The sequence below is a fragment of the Ascaphus truei genome, chromosome 3 (assembly GCF_040206685.1).
Source record: "Ascaphus truei isolate aAscTru1 chromosome 3, aAscTru1.hap1, whole genome shotgun sequence".
Lineage (NCBI taxonomy): Eukaryota > Metazoa > Chordata > Amphibia > Anura > Ascaphidae > Ascaphus > Ascaphus truei.
In genome coordinates, this window is record NC_134485.1 from 97176829 (window position 1) to 97190036 (window position 13208).

Sequence of the window (13208 nt, forward strand, 5' to 3'; positions counted from 1 at the left end):
AGCATCTGAGGTATTGTTCCAGAGTTTGGCTCGTTCTCTCGGTTTGCTCGTTAGTTTGGGGATGATACCCGGACGAAAAATGGAGGGTGATATCCATCCTGCGAGCGAAGGCTCGCCAAAATTTTGAGACAAATTGTGTACCTCGATCAAATACGATTGAAAGAGGAACTCCGTGAATGCGGAATATCTCTTTAACAAAAATGTCTGCCAGGGTAGGGAATTGTGTAGGCCTTTGAGGGGAATGAAATGGGCCTGCTTGGAAAAACGATCCACGACAACCAAAATGGTGTTCATCCCTTTAGAGTTTGGAAGTTCCACCACAAAGTCCATGGACAGATGACTCCATGGGCATTCTGTATAGGGAGGGGTTGTAGAAGGCCGTATAGCATTTTACGAGCGGTCTTAACCTGGGCGCAGATTGGACAAGTTTTTACGTACTCTGAAATGTCCTGCAACATGATTGGCCACCAAAAGGTACGACGAATGAGGTCAGAAGTCCTGCTAATGCCTGGATGACCGGGTGACCTAGAAGACCCCACTCAAGAATCTTCTTAAGGAAGCATGGAGCTGCATACAGACGGCCGACTTGGACCTTAAGGCCCCTCGGGAGATTAGATTGTGCTGCCATGACCTGATCCAGGATATCAAAAGAGTTGGCCGAAACAATATATTTGGAGGGTAAGAATGGCTTTTGGGTAAGGTAGCACCGGGAAGGAGCTCAATAGGACAGTCAAAGTCTCTATGGGGAGGTAACACTTCAGAACGTATCTTATCAAAAACGTCCGCCAGGTCCCAGTAGACCGTTGGAAGGGAAGTTTTGTACTCTGCGGGTAATTCCACTCTGGCTAACATCCGTTTGGGGGGAAGACAGGTCTTAAGGCACTGGGGGCTCCATCGTATGGGTTCTTTATTAACCCAATCTAATTGTGGGTTAGGAAGTTGCAGCCAGGGGAGTCCCAGAATTACATCTACCGATGGAGTGTGAATCACGTCCAAGATAATCTTCTCTTGGTGACCGTCCTCCATGGAGAGGGATAGAGAAAAAGTCTACAGGGAAATAAAGGCTGGTTGGAGTGGACGCCCGTCTATGGCCTCCAGACCAACTGGAACAGCCTTAGATCGGAAGGGAATCCCATTCCTATAGGCAAAACTCTGATCAATAAAGTTCCCCTGAGACCCAGAATCTATAAATGCAGAAGCGGGGATCAGGGAGTTATTCCAGGCCAGAGAAATAGGCAGCATTATATGATTGGGGAGTACTTTAGAAGAAGAAAGAGGAGAAGAGATTATACCCAACGAGACCCTCTCATACCTTATTGGGTCCTGGCGTTTCCCGGTGGCAGAGGACAGCTTAACAGCAGATGACCGGGATGACCGCAGTAATGGCGCAGTCCACCATCTCATCGGCGCTGTCTCTCAGACGCGGATAGCCAATGACCTCCGAGCTGCATAGTTCGGGCTCATCCATGGGTTGGGGGACGTAATGAACGAGTCTGCGGCTGGAAGACCGGGAGGAGGTGGTACGAGGAAGAGCGCGTTCAAGTCTTCTCTCTTTTAACCGCTGGTCCATGCGGATGCAGACCGCAATGAGATCCTCCAATCTGGTGGGTCTTTCCATAGTGGGCAGCTGGTCCTTGATGGCATCCGACAGACCCTGCCAAAAAGCTGCTGATAGTGAGCCATCATTCCTGGAGGTCTCCGCCGCGATGGTCCAGAAGTCCAAAGCATACTCGGTGACAGGACAAGTACCCTGGGAAATATGGAAGAGAGAAGAATCTGCCGTAATTTGGCGACCAGGCATATCAAATACTTGCCTGAATTCTCGAAGAAAGCGAGAATAGTCGTGCATCATGGCAGGCTCCCGCTCCCAAATGGGGGATGCCCAGGCTAGGGCCTTTCCATTCAAAAGAGACATAATATAGGCCACCTTTGAACGAGCAGTGGGGAAGCGTGAAGGAGATAATTAAAGTTGCATCTCGCACTGATTAAGAAACCCTCTGCACTCGTGGGGATCCCCTGCATAGTGGTTGGGAGCTAGGAGACGAGGATCTACAGCCACGGGAAGACCCGGGGAGGGAAACGCCGCAGCTGCCATGGCAGAGGAGCCTGGGGAAGGCTGCAACGAGGAGAGTCTAGAGAGCTCCTGCGTCATGGAGGCAAGCTGCGCCTCTAGCTGGAGAAGTCGCTGCATGGGGCTTGGTTGCTCAACTTCTTCAGGGTCCATGTCTGTGGGGCTGAGCATAATGTTACACTGTGCTCACCACGGACAAGGAGGGACCCCGAAACTGAGGTGAGATGGGTAAAAACTGCACCCACAGCTACGGGGACACGCCTGGAAAGTGGAAAATAGGTGTCTGGAACCGCCTGGGAGTATAAGATAAAGTAGATACTCGCCAGATGAGAAGGAAGGTTCCAGAAGATAGGTGGTACCGAGAGCCTGGGGTCTAGAGCCAGGAGGTAGGTCAGAATCCGCAAGCCGAGGTAAAGGGGTCGGGGAGTCCAGGAGGTCAGGATACAAACCAAGGGTAGAAGTCCAGAGCGGATCCACAGCCAGGCCGGTTCGGTACACAAGGGATCACTAAGGAGACAAAAAGACAGGAACTGAGGCAGGCACGACCGTGGTTAACACAGGTCATACAAAGCTATGCTCAGCCAAAGAATGAATGGCTGAGCCAGGTATAAGTAGAAGGAAGGACCAATAGGGAGAGGGGGAGTAACGAGGGAGCGGCCTCAGGGAAGATAGGGATTGGTAGGGAGAAACTTACCACAGCTGTGCTAGATGTGCAGCTTGTGAGCTGTGCACGCGCATCAGGTGTGTGCGCCCTGCGGGAGAGGCGCGCGCGGCATCAGCTGGGGGTGGGAACTCCTCCTGAGGGAGGACGTAAAGGTCCTCGGCCGTGCGCGCGCATGCGCGAGATCAGTAGCCGCCGTGGGAAGCGGAGGAGAAGGAAGATCCCGTCCGCGGCGGCGAGGAGGCAGAGCTGGAGCGGGGGTAAGTAAAGTCACGGGAGGAACCCCTTTAGAGAGAGGTGTTCCCCCGGACCTTACACAGGGGTAAATACATCAAGGTCATGAATATACTTTTAATCCCTTTACTCCCAATGCGAGTTGGGGTTAATCAGCCGGGTATAATACTTTTATTAAGGCCTGATTAACCCCCATGTTCGCCACACTTCCCCCACTCAAAGCTTAGTGTCTGCCCTGACCAGCTCGTCCGGTGGTTGGGCTGGCCTGCCAGCTCTTGAAGTTATGAGTTCATGACGTGTGGGGAAAGGCCATCAGCATTGCCATGCTCACTGCCCTTCTTGTGCTGGACAGTAAAGTCAAATTCCTGTAAGGCAATACTCCAGCGCAAGAGTTTTGCATTTTCCCCCGACACCCTCTGTAACCAACTCAATGGATTGTGGTCCGTAATCACTGTAAAAGGTCTGCCATACAGATAGGCTGTAGTTTTCTTAGAGCCCACACTATAGCCAGACATTCTTTTTCAATGGTGGCATAAGCCACCTCTCTGGTCAGCAGCTTGCGGCACAAATACACCACTGGGTGTTCACTGCCCTCCTCCCACACTTGGCTGAGTACAGCCCTAATGCCATAATCAGAGGCATCAGTCTGCACCAAGAACTTTTTTGCATAGTCGTGTGCGGCAAGAATAGGGGCACTGGCCAGTGCAGTCTTCAATGCCCGAAAGGAGACCTCACAGGCAAGAGACCAGACTACCAGCACAGACTGTTTCTTCTGGGTCAAGTCGGTCAGGGGTTTGGCAATGGCGCTATACTGAGGGACAAACTTTCTGTAGTAGCCTGCGGTGCCTAAGAAAGCCATAACCTACAGTACTTCTTGGTTTTGGAATGGGCCACTTCACTATTGCTTCCACCTTAGCTGGTTCTGGCTTAAGATGCCCGCCACCCACACTGTGCCCTAGGTAGAATACTTCTGCCATCCCTACTAAGCACTTGGTGGGTTTCAAGGTGAGTTCCTCTACCCTAATCCTGGCTAGCACAGCAGCTGCATGCACGAAATTTGAGTCCCACAAATTAATAAAGACAGCAATGTCGTCCAGGTATGCCCTTGCAAACCCTTGCATACCCTCCAGCAAACGATTGACCAGGCGTTGGAAGGTAGCCGGTGCATTCTTCATCCCAAATGGCATCACTAGAAATTCATAGAGGCCACTTGGAGTGATGAATGCCGACTTCTCCCTAGCCTCCTGGGTCAAAGGGATCTGCCAATACCCTTTGCTCAGATCCATGGTGGTCAGATACCTTGCCCCCGCGAGTTCAACAACTCATCCATGCGGGGCATGGGATAGGCATCTGACACCGTTCCCACATTAAGCTGCCGGTAGTCCACACAGAACCGGGTGGTCCCATCCTTCTTAGGTACCAGGACTACCGGACAAGCCCAAGGGCTCTGGGATGGTACAATTACCCCTAGGGCCAGCATCTCTTATACCTCCCTCTCTATACTGCCCTTAAGCTCTGGTGACACATAAGCGTGCTTATGCAGAGGTCTCAGATCCCCTGTAAGCACTGGGTGATCGGTAATGTGTGTTTTGCCTGGCTTATCTGTAAACAGAGCCCTATACTTCTCTAGCATAGCCCTGGCCTCTGCTCTCTGCTTGACTCTCAGCTGAGACCCTATCTCCACCTGCTCTACTGTACCCCCCTGCCTAGCCTTCCCCAGGAGATTTTGCAGAGCACTGCTCCCCGGATCCCCCATCTGTGGGCTACAAATGGCCAGCACTGATGCCACACTTGGTGCTATGTACTCTTTGAGTATGTTTATGTGATAGGTCTTATTCCTTTCTGCCTCAGCATATACCTTGTACAACATAGTTGCACTCATTCATCTTTCGGAGTACCGGATATGGTCCCGACCAGGCAGCCATTAATTTGTTCTCCCGAGTGGGCTTGAGAACAAGTACTTTCTGTCTTGGGATGAATTCCCTGCTACGGGCATTCTGATCATACCAAGTCTTCTGCTTGGTGTGAGCAGCCCAAAGGTTGTCCTGTGCCAACCCCATGAGCATCTCTAGCCGGTCTCTGAGATCTACCACGTAATGAAGCACTGAGGCATCAGTATTGGTACTCTCCCCTTCCCAGCCCTCACGGAATAGGTCCAGAGGTCCCCGTAAACTGCGACCATTTAGCAGCTCAAAGGGAGAGAAGCCTGTAGATTCATGTGGTACCTCTCAGTTTGCAAACAGCAAGTGCTGCAGGTGAATCTCCCAGTCTATTCCCTCTGCCTGTATAAATTTTTTAAGCATCTGCTTCAGAGTCCCGTTGAACCTCTCACATAGTCCATTGGTCTGGTGGTGGTAAGGGGTCGTGCGCTGGTGCTTCACCCCACACGCATCCCAGAGACACTGGAGCAATTCACTCATGAATTGCAAACCCTGATCAGTTAGGATCTCACTATGGAAACGTACCCTAGAAAAAATGGTTAGCAAGGCTTTTGCTACTGCCCTAGCATAAATAGTGGCAAGTGCTACTGCCTCAGGGTACCGGGTGGCAAAGTCCACCACCGTGAGGATGTAGCACTTGTAGGTACAATAGAGAACAAACTCCAAAAAACGATGCTCCAAATAGTGTAAAGAAGTACTACAGTCCAGCAATAAGTATGTCAATATAATAAGTGCCACCGATCAGGTAAATGTATCCATTAGCATATAAAGGAGAGTATGAATGTGTAAACAGGACTTACCATCGGGACGGGGCTAGAAAGTGGAAATTATATAAAAATAATGATGCCTTGTTCCCCATATGGAACTAGCTCTCTGGCTCTCCAGCTCTCCGCAAACAATCACTCAACTCCGTCACTACCCACACATATCCCGGCATCTTAGACACAAACAAGCAACCCTGTAGGGCATCGGTACTCACAGACTTGACTCGTCGAATTCGACTCCGGAATGCTGCATTCAGAGGACCAGATCCAGTGTGAGTAGAGCATGCTCCAGCCTGAAATCCAAAGGAAAAAGTAGTGCTGCAATAGTGGTTCACAGCTCACCATAGGGGTATGATCAAAAGATCTCCAACGCAATTAGTAAAAAGGTTGATTTATTAGTGCATACAAAATGAACAGATTTGCCACAGAGTAACTCTGACGCATTTTGTCCAACCACTAAGACTTTGTCAAAGAGGATTTAGCGCTTCCCTGACCAGCTGGGAACCATGAGGGGTCTCACGAGGTCCATGGCTACCAGCTGGAAGGGTTCCCCTATTACCGGTAACAGGTTCAGGGGTGACTTCACACGGTCACCCGCCTTACCTACTCACTGGCAGGCATCACAGGACTGGCCACTTCACTGGATGCCCCCGGCCAGTAGTAACGTTGCAACAGTCGGGCTCGCATCCAAGCGACCCCCTGATGCCCCGCTAGTGGAATGGAGTGGGATACCCGCAACAACTGCTGCCTATACTCCATGGGTACCACTAGCTGTCTCTTCCCCCTCCGTACCTCATCTAACCCTGTAGTCCCTTGCTCTCTATACAGGAGCCCGCGGTGCCACAAGAAGTAATCAGACCCATCACTTGACTTAGACTTGGACGCCCGAAGTCTCATGCCCTCTTAGCTGGGGTCTGATCGCACCGCATCCCTAAAATGTGTACATAACTCTGGCCACCCTCCGGTCATACCTGAGTCAGGGGGACAGGGAACAGGGACAGGGAACAGTAAGTCAGAATCAGAAGGCGACTTTGTCTGGCTTACCTATCTGGTCTCTGCTGAGACTGTTGGAACCGTAGGTCCCAAATGCAGGGGGACAGGGGCTGGTTCTGCTGTGATCCTTGATGACTGGCTCCTGGTGATCGCTGCAACAGGTGCCAGCTCAGTTGTGAATATGCAGGTTACATGTCCCAGGTCGTTACCAAGTAAGATCTCGGCATCCAACCCAGGCAAAACCCCCACCTCCCTCATGCCACGTCCGGCACCAAGTCCAAAAAGACCCGGGCAGCCTGGAGTGACCGCGGTCCTCCGTTTAGCATGGTCACTTACATCCCGGTGCCCGGGAGAAAATCCTCTGGCTGCACCATATCAGGGCAAACCAGAGTCACGGTGGCACCGGAGTCCAGCAAGCCATCCGACCTGCCGGTCCCCGATGGTCACCTTCCGCAGATGCTTCTGTCGGACATCGTTGGGCTGCATCCCGACTGGTGCAACCTGATGTCCTCCAATCTCCGCCGCTGGTCAAGAGGTGGCAAGTGCAGATTATCCGCTGGACATCCCTTTGTGGGCTGGTTTCCCGTCTGTAATTGGTTCCTCTGTGTGTGCCAGTCACACACGTGCGACCAGCCTCGCAGCTGTTGATCGTTGCCCCGATGGGGTCCCTTGGACCGGTCCCAGGTAGTTTTAGCTCCCTTGGCCACACAGGCCATTCCTTTTGGAGCTGCTGTTCATCCATTGCAGCCCTGCTGGCCACATACTCATCTGCCATTTTCGCAGCATCCTCATAAGTCTGATGTTTGTGGTCAAAGACCCATGCCCTCATGTCCAAGGGGAGCTGCTGCAGCAACTGCTCTTGAAAGAACAAGTCAGTAGGGTATATAATTTTGTAATCCCATTTCCCTCCACCCATTGAGTCCTGTGTAAGGCCATACGGCCGGCATAGTCACTGAATGACTCCCCAGGTAGTACTTCTCCCATCCAGAACTTGCCCCGGTATGCTTCTGGGGTCAGGGCGTACTGGGTCAGCAGCCTACACCTGACATGACCGTAGTCATCGGCATCCACACGTGGAATAACCTGCACAGTCCGCTTGGCTTTTCCAGATAACAGTAGTCGCAGTTTGACCACCCAGTCCCTCCTTGGTATTCGGACCCAGGAACACTGCATCTCCACGAGGTCCCCCACTATACTACAGAATCCCGCAGGAGTCTAGGTTCAATCAGTATCCCACAAGCTGCCACCAGTTAATATAAGCCTATCACGGTGGACCAGAACTTATCAACACTTTTTATATTTTTGGGATTCTCGATTGAACACGACAAGGAGGCAAAATAAATTGTCATTTATTTCCTTGATAGACAAACACACAACAGCTTCAGAATATACTTACTGGGATAGGGAAACAAAATAAATGTCCTTTTCAAGAAAGCGCAAGAAATGCAGTCTCTGATTTAAAGTCCGTTTGGCTAGATCACAAGTTGCCGATCTAATATCTCCGCCAAATGAGGAAAGTTCGTAATAGTTCGTAAGACTTCGTTCGGGATTCACCAGGGCTAACGAATTCCGGTGTTTGGGGTAAATCCTTGGTTGCAATGTTATTAACCCCTTGGGTCCTGGAACCGCTACCGCTGTACTCTAACAGAATCTTGTGCAAAGTTTGGTTACCCGTTTGCAATCCAGGGGGAGCATATAAGGGAAATAAAACAAAATACAATCTAAGTGCAGACAGTTTGATAACTTCTAGATTAGTTCAGTGATTAATCTTGGCTCATATGTGTGGCCTACTTACAAGATGTAAGTCAAAAACGGGCAGTGTGACACAGTGGTCTTAGCAGGGAGGACTTCTAATCCAATGAATAATGGAGACTTCCACTCTCAGCAAAGCAGCGGTGTACATAGAAGAGAAAAGATATCCATAGTGCAGACCAATCATAAAAAACGTGACTTTATGGGGTTGTAAAAATTGAACACACAATAAAAACATATAAATAATGCGTGTATCAAAATACTGTGACCGAGGAGAGATTGCTGTTAACTTCTGGCTCACCCACCACCTCCGGTTTATGGACCCTGCGTGGGACGCCACTGCATTGGACTCTCCACCTCCTGAGATCCCTCTGGGGTGTACTGTAATAGATGCGCAGTATGAGACTGAATCAGTCACTTTACCAGCGCGTCTCTAACAGGCAATTGTGGAGGTTTTAATTCATTTTATTGTTACAGTATTGTAGCAGGTGGTCTCCGGAGCTGAACCGCATTGATTTCAGGTCCGGGAACACCTACTTCCTGAGTTACAGGCCCTGTTATGGGGTGCCATTATCCCGGCGGCCAAGTTTAACTTCTCCCAAGTCACAGCCCACGTGATCGGGGGATTTAAACAAACTAGAGGGATACCGGCACCCAATAACAAAATAAAATAATTGCAGCTTAATTACCTTAGCGGCTAACTGCTAAGGCAATTAAGGGGTTAAGGCAGACTACCAGGTTTATTGGGGGTAGAGGGGGTGAGTGAAGGGGGTAATAGCACCAGGGTGAGTAGTTAGGTCTACTGAGAAGGTTGCGGGAAGGATTAACCCCTTCATTACCTTAAGAGTAGTAACCGCTATGGTAATGAAAGTGTTAACCACTCCCACTATCCACCTGAGGCCAGACCACTGACCCTGGGGCAACTACTCCCTTCACTCAATCCCTTTACCCACAATAAACATTAAACACCTACTACAAAAACTACCTACTGTACCAATACACAACCCACCCCTTGTATCCCCAACAACCCCCCTAACACATACACTACAGTAATGGACAAAATTACTATTATCCAGATTAGAATAATAGTGCATTTGCCAATTTAAAATAAAACATCAGCCAGCATAAAGTAAATAAACTTGCACTTACCCCTGCCATGATGAAGGCTGTCCTCATCCTCATCTCCGTCCTTGTCATCTGTTGTTAGCAACAGTACAATAAAAATATACCATCTGAAGGCCCTGAACCCCTTAATTACCTTAGTGGTTAGTAACCACTATAGTAATTAAGGGGTTAACCCACCCTCCCTCACTACCCAACCAGGAGGCCTAACCACCCACTCCGGGGACACTACCCCACTACCCATTTATTGACAAAATGTTAAAACATGCCCAAATGAAAATGGACATGCTTTCCGACTATAGCAATAGATAAAAAAAAGGACAAAAATTACCTACTGTACCAATACACAACCCACCCCTTGTATCCCCAATAACCCCCCTAACAAATTCACTACAGTAATGGACAAAATTACTATTATCCAGATTAGAATAATAGTGCATTTGCCAATTTAAAATAAAACATCAGCCAGCATAAAGTAAATAAACTTGCACTTACCCCTGCCATGATGAAGGCTGTCCTCATCCTCATCTCCGTCCTTGTCATCTGTTGTCAGCAACAGTACAATAAAAATATACAATCTGAAGGCCCCGAACCCCTTAATTACCTTAGTGTTTAGTAACCACTATAGTAATAGGGGTTAACCCACCCTCCCCTACTACCCAACCAGGAGGCCTAACAACCCACTCCGGGGACACTACCCCACTACCCATTTATTGACAAAGTGTTAAAACATGCCCAAATGAAAATGGACATGCTTTCCGACTATAGCAATAGATAAAAAAAAGGACAAAAATTAAACACATTTCTGTGCATAGAAAAAAACCACATTACAAATGCCAAGAAACCAATTAATTGGCACAGTGGTACATCATGCCTATATAATATGGGCATGATTTAGCACTATGACAGTCAATGGGCCAGCTAAAAAAATAAACTGCTAAAAAATGTAAAACAATCACCAAAAAGAAACAATAAAACAGTTAACACCAAAAAAAACAAAAAAAATAACAAATTCCAAAGAAGCTCCAAAATTAAAAAGCAACACACCTTCAATACACAATAAATAAATAAAACAAATGCCAATGAAACTCCAGAATTAAAAAGCAAAACACCAAAAAAAACATAAATTAATAAAAGAAAGCACCAAATATTAACACCATTATTAAAAAGCTAAACACAACAAATAAACAAGAATTACAAAAAAAATCCACAAAGAAACACAAGAATTATACAAAGCATTGAGCAAAATACATTTAAAAGAAATACAAGCAAATAAAGGCTAAAGTTAGAAAAGCCGGGTCAGCTGGAAATCTGAAATAGCCAAGGGACATGTGCAAGCTTGCCACCTTTTTCCCTGGCTATCTGAATGCCACCCACTGAGACAGGCTCCACTAGGTCTAGCAGAGCAAGTGGCATCCTGGAGGACTGCCATTGATCTCTGGACCTGGTACTCTGCCTTTCCCTGCTGACCAAACGCTATTTTCACCTCGGTGCATCCTCTGACTGCTTAGAATTCTGATGTCCAGCAGTCTTATCGGTGCCTATGGGTTAGCTCGAGCTGTCTGTTTGGACATCAGTTTTGAATGTAAAAGCGATTACATTTTAATAAAGTATATTTTACTATACTTCTAAGTCTTTGGGAACAAGGGATTGAAAGGGAAGAATGTTGTAGTTTTATTTCTATCTGCCTTATTCCCCACACACTTTGTCTTGGACTCAGACTGGACATTCAGAGACCCCCTCAACCTTATATACGGTTGTGGGTACCCACAAACCCTATACTGGTTGTGGGTCACCTGGGCACTAGCTGGGGTACCCCCCTTAACCAAGCGATTCCCTCAGTTCTAAGAATAGATGTTTTATCCCTGTTGCCCATTCTCCTTTCTGGGCTATGTTGAAGCAGGGTACCCTAGTGGTGATTTACACTTGCGTTTTCAAGGGGAGATATTGAAGGGACAATGTGCCTACATGTATTTGAGAATCAGGCATGATTCCCCGGTACATTTATGGGGGAACTGACAACTTCGGACCCCAACCTCCTAGGTACATTCTGTCAACGTTTCCTCTAAAAACAATCCCTTGAAACTCATTCCCTAGCTTGCTTGCATGCCCAGAAAGGAAAAAACACAAAAAATAAGTTTATTACATACAACACATTGAAATGGTACAATGTTACTGGGCCCAAGATCTAAGTCTATGGGATCCTTATACACTAATCATGGGTAACCAAAATGGGCTTAACCTTTATTTTAGAGCCTGGTTACCCCCTACCGTCACACTATTATATTAGGAACATCCCTATCTCTTCTCCCTAAGGCTCCTCTCCTCTTGTTCTCCTGGAACCTAACCGTCTCAAACTTTCACCTCTGCTTATATACTCTCTGTGATGTCATGATCCCATGGTAACACAGGGTGGGGCCCGGTACACACTAACCATGCTAGTTACCCTTTAGAGGAGAGTAACATAGCTTTCCTTAGAAATCACATATCCATTTATCTGTGGATAAATATATCCACTGTCTCCTGCTTCACATTCTGTAAGCAGTTTACCCGGTACAATGTAACTAGCCATTGCTTGCATGCATAATACAAACACAGTAAGTAGCACAGTTTAATTTCTTAAGTGAGAACATGGCTTTTTAATATTATATTATTTTTTACCTTGAAGTTGAAATAAAGACTTAAAATAATACATTCAGTAAGCTTATTATTATTACAGACAAATCCAGTTAACCATTGTTCGTTTTTGTCTTAATTTGTTTTATTTGTAATTACTTTTTTTTATTAAAATATATACTGTAAGAACACCAGTTTAAGCCTTGTGACAATGTAGCAATGTCTATTTAATATCAGTATTTTTGAAAACTGCTTTATCCTTTCATAGTACATTACTAATGTGTCTTATAATTCAGTTATGTTGCCCTAGTATGAGTTATAGCAAGGTATCAAAATGTGTTTCTTTTGCAATATATCTTAGAGAAACTGTCACTGTTTCAAAACATCAACAATGCTCATTGTGTATTTGTATGCTGTGAGTGTTTACAATTACTATGCAAAATTGATCAAAAAATCTGGTATCCGACATCACCAAGTTTCACTTTAATTTGTTAATAATTCATTGCAAAGACATATGCTGACAGAAAGGCAATGGCAGCACCAGGTTAATGCAGAGAGCAGAAGAACCCTGAACACTAAGTTATTTTCCATCAAGTATTTTATTGGAATTCACATCAAACCCATCACAATGGTAATCCATATCACAGAATGTACTGAGGAGGGTAGTGCCCAAACTGTCTAGGCTGCATTGATAGCCTGTTACATAAGCCTTTAACATTCTCTCACTCTGCTAGTGTGAAAATGAGAACCGTGGAGTGAATTCTAATAGCTTCTGTCAGGTCTCTCTGGACAAGTGTTTGTCCAACTGCATTGGCTTCTCATTTATCCTTACTATCACCACATATTCATCTCCCTCTGAGCTCTCAAGGTGAAATCCTTGTTTCTCCTTCATCAGTGTTGACAGTCACAGCAAATCGCGTGTTCTATCTCTCCTTTCTCTGCTGAACCACAATTCACTTATTTTCTTGCTTTAAATGTACAGTAGTTTGGAACATTTGTATTTTAAAGGTATTTATGTGAGGTTTTTTTGCTGTTTCTTTTCTATAAACAATTAT